General features: G+C 49.9%; 1 protein-coding gene across 3 annotated transcripts in view; it reads right to left on the minus strand.

Moving 5' to 3' along the window:
• The window catches only part of KMT5B (lysine methyltransferase 5B), a 29,629-nt gene extending 23,850 nt beyond the window's left edge, over positions 1-5,779 (minus strand). For 2 of the 3 annotated variants that reach the window (XM_061999514.1, XM_061999515.1), the window contains exon 1: positions 4,998-5,646. The gene's annotated coding sequence lies outside the window, so the exon portion shown is untranslated. Of the gene's footprint in view, positions 1-4,997; positions 5,647-5,757 lie in introns of those variants that run through there. The other variant, XM_061999516.1, reaches the window with a different exon arrangement.
• Positions 5,780-6,000: the final 221 nt, after the last annotated feature.

Consider the following 6,000-nt stretch of genomic DNA (forward strand, 5'->3'; position numbering starts at 1 on the left):
AAGTGACTTAACATATATACTGTCTCGGATATCTTACTAGAGCTATCATCTAGGAACCTACAGATTGTCACAGAAGGACAGTATGATTATTGACAAAGTGTAATAGAACAATACTGAGGAAAAGCTGGCTGCCTCAATATAAAGAGTGAAGATAATTTCAGCGGACAAAGAATTTTCTTGCTGCCAGTTGTAGCAGTGATTGGCTTTTACCTCAAGATTAAGAAGAACAGGGTTAAATATCAATTTTACTGGACCAACAAGCTTTAACATAGCTCTCTTAACAAAGCTGGTACCAAATAGCTTGACTACAAGGATGCAAAAGTCACTCTGTATACTGTCCAAATTCTTCACGCAGTTACCAGATACAGCCTCCAGAAAACAAATCAGAGACTTACTATTTGCTAGCAAAAACCCAATTCAATGTGTTCAGCTATACAAAGAACTGGATATTTTTACATAGTACCTTCAAAAAATCCTTGGAAACCTTGCAGCTAAACCTGGTAACATATATTATTTTTAAAAGAAAACAAACAAACTTGAAAAATCCCAAAGCTTTCTTGTAAAGCATCCCACCTGAACTTCTTCCAGGAGAGAGAGACATCCTGTGAAGATCCACACTATCACGTAAACACTTAGTGGCAAACTTGATCTTAAACTTCCCTCTTTCTGCTTCTCAATCAAATTATTTTACAGCTCCATATACTCTAATTAAACTCCATTCCATTTTTATAACAGTGGTAATAAAGGGCATTAGAAGGAAAACTACATTAAAGACTTCCACCGAATTCAGTCTTGGTCTCTTTTGCTTAAAAAAGCAAGAAAACCTCTGCCTTCATCTACTGCTGCCTTTTGTTTCCCACTACCAGCCAGGTGACAAACCTGAAAACTGCAAGTGTGCTTCTTCAACCTTTATCCCTTCTCGTAACATACCAACACTGCCTCCGAGAGATGGTATGCAACACCAGGGCATAAAAAAAAGTCGCACAAAAAAAAAAGTTGCAGAGGGAAAAAAGTTACACAAAACCAAAACAATAAAATGCAAGACCATACAAAAACACACATCAGTGTAAGAAATTTAAGTATAATTTATTTTAATTTTCTTTAACACAGTTTTTAAATAGATATGCATGTATTACTTAAAGGACAGAGGTAGCTTCTAAATACAGGCAGTGGATTTTGTTGACTCTATTCACGATGCAGGCAAAGACACAGGACCAGGCAGGGTGACCCCCACTTCTCAGTCTCCAGCACACAGGCAGACAAAGGGCCTCCTTCCAAAATACAGTTTCATTTGGGTTTTTAAGAACTCAAAACATCTAAACCAGTTTTCTTCAAATTAAATATAGCTGGAAAAATTCTTCCTTGACAAGACAGTTGCCTAAAACAAATATAGAACACAAAACCAAAACAAAAGACCCCATGACCTCAGCTTTTTCTGGACAAATCAAGGATATAAAGAGAAAAGCTGTATGTTTCATTACTGATAGCTCTAAAAAAAAGCATTAGACCTTTGAATTTGAGAAGTGGAGCACAATTCCATAGCCAGTTTTTCTCTAGGCTGCAGACAATTTTACTACATCCACCCCAGGCGGACAGCAAAAACTCACCCACTCCTAAAAAGCATTTGAGTTTCTAGGAGTACAAAAGACTCTGAGCAAATTCAAAGCTGAAAGAAAACTTGCACATCTTTAAGGAGTTATTCAAAACAGCCTCAAATCTTATTTTGGTTACTGGTTTTGAGTACTCAAACAAGTATCACTGTGCCAGAGAGGACAGGCAGGTACGGACTGCTTCTGGTGTGAAGCCAATGCACAGTGTCACTTTAAACTGGGACACCACAAACTATTATTGATAATACTAAACTACAGATAAATCGGGCATGGAACAGAAGCCTTTGCAGCCACAGAAGGTGAGAATAAGAAGTACATGGGAATTTACTTCTCATAATCTCTTTAGTTAAAGAAGTATCTCAAAAGAATGACCTGGTTCTGGAGCTGAGGCTGCAGTTCTGCTGGACAGAGGCCACTTGGGAAAGGTTCCTTCAGTCCCACCCCTACAGACACCTGTTTTAGCCACCTGATTGTGCATCCACTTTTGACTTCCTCTGCCCCAGGATGAACTAGTTCAGTAAATGAAACAAGGGAGAAAAAAAAAAAGAAAAAAACAGTTTTTTGAGTGTTTCTTTTCAGCTTGTGCCTTCTCTAAACAAACTCAGTGCAGAATTCTTCATGGATGCACAGCAGCATGTGAGAGACTGTAAGACACTGTTAAAACTGACTCAGGCCAGTTCAGACTGTCAGGGAACTGCAGTCCCAGGATACAGGTTTGGGAGAGCATGCATGGGTCCCAAAGTGACCCACACTCAGGCTTCAACCTTCTCCCAGCTCTGTCTGTATTTTCCCACTTCCTCTCCTGCCAATTCTTTCACAGCCACTCGATTTTTGGTGTCAATTTGGATACTAACCCTAGCACCACACAGGCATAGCAGCAGCACTGTACCAGGTGTCATGCACCCTCCACAAGTGCCTTCGCAACTCCTGCCCCTTCTCCTCTCCCCCCACCCCCTTTTGCTCCACAAGGTGTCCTCTCAGGGAAGCCAAGTAACTGGCTGAGCAAAGTACCCCAAAGGCTGTGAGACCCTCCCAGCAGCGACTCTAGGGTTCATCAGACTTTTACTGAGACAACCCAAAAGCTCAATGGGTCTGGGAGAGGCAGAACCTCCTTCTCTCCCTTGCCAATTCACACAAACGTTTCCACTAATTCTGGGGCTCAGCAGACCCCTCTGTAACTCAATTTAACCTCATTAACCCAACAGCAGGGAGAGTAGGCAATTTTCTGCTGGTTCAACGTTCTGAGCAGGTTTAGCAAAGGATCCAGCGGGCACTAGAGCACGAGAGGATGCAGCAGCAGAGGAGCAGCAGCAGATCACTGAAAGGGGAAGGAAAAGCTGTTGTAAGTTTAGCTCCGTCACTTACAGGTTCAGCTGAACTGAGCAGCTCAGGACAGCCCCATTATGACCAGCACAAACAGTGCAACAGTTGACTTCAAGCCAGCCTAGCACGAAAACCTGGCTGCCTCCTTGGCTCATGCCTACATCCATGCTATTCTCTCCCTGTGCCATCAAGACAACTGCAGAGCCAAGCAGTGACCGCAGGTGGGGAGGCCTCTGAATTTTGCTGGCTCAAGCTGGGGAACAAGAGGATGTCATCCCAGGCTGGGGGGCAGGGTCAGGAGCAGTGGAGCTGAGAAGGCCCCAAAATGCTTTACACTTGCAAACTACAGCTTTGGACTCAGTGTTCAGCACTCAAGTGTCAGACCTTAGATCTATTATGTTAATTTGGGTAACCACCTGTTGCATTAAAGCACAATGCTGTCTGTATTGAAAAGAATACTGGGAATCATAGTTCAGCAAGACGATAGTGCTAACAGAGTCAAACAAGTACCCAAGAGCCAGGTTCAATCCTGTTAAGGAGTATGGAAATATGTATCATCCCACTTATTCATTTAACATGCAACACACTATGTAATTATTTTAAACAAATCTTATTTTCCAGTTTGCTAACTCAAATGGGTATAAAGCAGAAATGTTTGTATACATCTGTCTGGCTCCAGGAACAAAAGAGTACAATAAACATATGACCAAATCCCGTTTTAGACTCCAGTCTATCTTGATTACTTCACACAATGTTCCTTATGAGCAAGACAGCTTAAAGAATGCTAAAGTTCATTTTTAACAAAAACTGGAGTGTGCTCCCATAGCTACAGTGACCAGATTATGGAAACAGGACATGATTCTGTATGCACTTACTCTGTAATACATATAAACCTCGCTGATTAAAACCTCCCACTATGTATTTACATTTACACTATTAAATGCTCTGATCAGATTGCCAATGCATGTGTGTCACCCTGTGCTGAATTTGACCCTTCAAAACATTACACCAAGTTATATTCTTGAGATTCCGAGGCATGACGTCTCAGTACCACTCACCCAAACACCATATACCCTCTCTCACTTCCATTTTTACTTTTTCAAAGAGTAACGTATTGAAGACAATTAGACTCTAATATTTCAGATACAGATGCTGGACAAAAGCGTGGTTTACCCCTTCCTTAAAAGCATATCTTCCCCAATTAAAACAAAAAAAATCCAAACTAATTATTATTAAAAAAAAACACGAAATCACAAAAGCCGCGGATGTCAGGCGTTTCGCTGTAATTACAGCAACTTCTGACCCCGGGATGGCCACTCAAAACAGACCTCAACAAAAGCCAAGCAGTACAAACGCGGGTTTACATCCCCATTTCGGCCCATACGGAGGAACGCCGGGCCACCGAGACAACCAATCATTTAATACTAGAAGCTCCACGAATTACCGAGTACCTAACAGCGTCCCCTCGAGTTCCCCACACACCTGCCCAAGCTCACACCCTCACCCAAAACTCAGCGACGAGCCAAGGGAAGAGCAGGCGGCGGAAGGGGAACCGGGGTCGGGGCCGGCCGGCGGAAGGGGAGCGGGGCCGGGCCGGACGGCGCCTCCCGGCCCCGTGCTGCCCCCTAGGGCTCACCTCCCGCCGGCGCCGCCACTCGCCGGCCCCCATCTCTCCGAACCCCGGGGTGCGGCGGGGAGGGGGCCCCGCGGCAGCCGCCCCTCTCTCCAAGCCGCAGCGGGTCCTTTCTGCCCGCTTCACCTCCCCGGAGCGTCTGTCGGCGTCGCCAAATCCGCCCCGGGCCGGCCTCAAGCGGCGGGGCGCGCCGGCGGCCCCGCACGCTGCCCCCTCCCCTCGGCCGGCCCGCGGGGCAGGACGCCGGGCACAGCTCCCCACGCGCGCTCGCCCCACGAAGCGCCGCCCGGCCCCGAGGGCCGCAGCCCCTCACGGCTCCAGCGCCCCCACCGCACTGCCCGCTGGTGGGCTGCCCTGGGCGCCTCCCACGCGGGGAGGCAGCCTGCTCGCGGAGCCCACGACCCCCCGACAGCAGCCCTCCGCAGGCTCACCTCCCGGCTGGCCTCTGCGCTGGGTCCCTCGCCGCCGCCGGCACTGCCCCAGCCGCCACCGGGGGAAAATGAATCATCAAAGGGAAGCGAGCGAAGGAAAAACACAGGGAGGAAGGTGGAGGGGAGAAAAGAGTGAGCGAGGGAGGGGCGGAGGGGCGAGGAAAACTAAGAAGAGGGAAAATAAAGGAGCGGTAGTGGTAAAAAAAATAATTCCGAGTGGGGGGAGGAAAAAATGGCGGATTAAAATCCAAGATGGCGGCGCAGAGGGGCGAGCGGTGCAGGGGGGAGGCGATGGACAGAGCCGCGCAGAGATCCCTCCGCCGAGCCCCACGAGAAAGAGTCCCCCGGGCTTCCTCGCGGAGACCCCGCGGGGCGGCAGCGAGGGGCGGCCGCTGTCGTCGCCGCCCTTTCCTTCTTGTTTCCTTCTTTTCTGCGGGGAGCCCTCTTTCTGCCGGCCTGCCGAGCCAGGCGGACCGCCGCGCCGGCCACCACGGTGCGAAGTTTCTTCTCTCTCCCCGCGAAACCCGCGACCTCTTCGCCCCGTCCGGGGAAACGCCGCCTGCCCTGCGCTCCCGGCGGCGGAGGGACACCGCGGACAGGCGCTGCCGTACGCCCTCCGCCGCGGAAGGATACACCGCCGGGCAGGAAACACACACCGCCCACTCCCCCCCCCCCCGTCGCTCCTCGCCTACTCTCCCCAGCCACTTCACGCCGGCCGCCGCAGAGGCAGCCACAGCTGTCCCGCCCGCCCGCCGCCGACCTCGCCCGCGGAAGGCGGACAGCGCAAGGCCATAGCTCCCATCAGCGCTCAGCGCGGCGCTGTGCTGCGGCGGAGGGATTTCACCGGGAGAAACAAGTCTGGGCCACCCGCGGCTCACACCGCCCGGCCGTGTGTGTGGAGGAAAGAAGTTCAGGCGGCTCACGCGGTCGGAGGATCCTTCCGCCCCAAGCTGCCCTTTAAACGCGAGGGACGAGGCGCCGCGGGGGCGCCGTTGGGTGGCTG

The sequence above is a fragment of the Colius striatus genome, chromosome 7, assembly GCF_028858725.1.
Source record: "Colius striatus isolate bColStr4 chromosome 7, bColStr4.1.hap1, whole genome shotgun sequence".
NCBI lineage: Eukaryota > Metazoa > Chordata > Aves > Coliiformes > Coliidae > Colius > Colius striatus.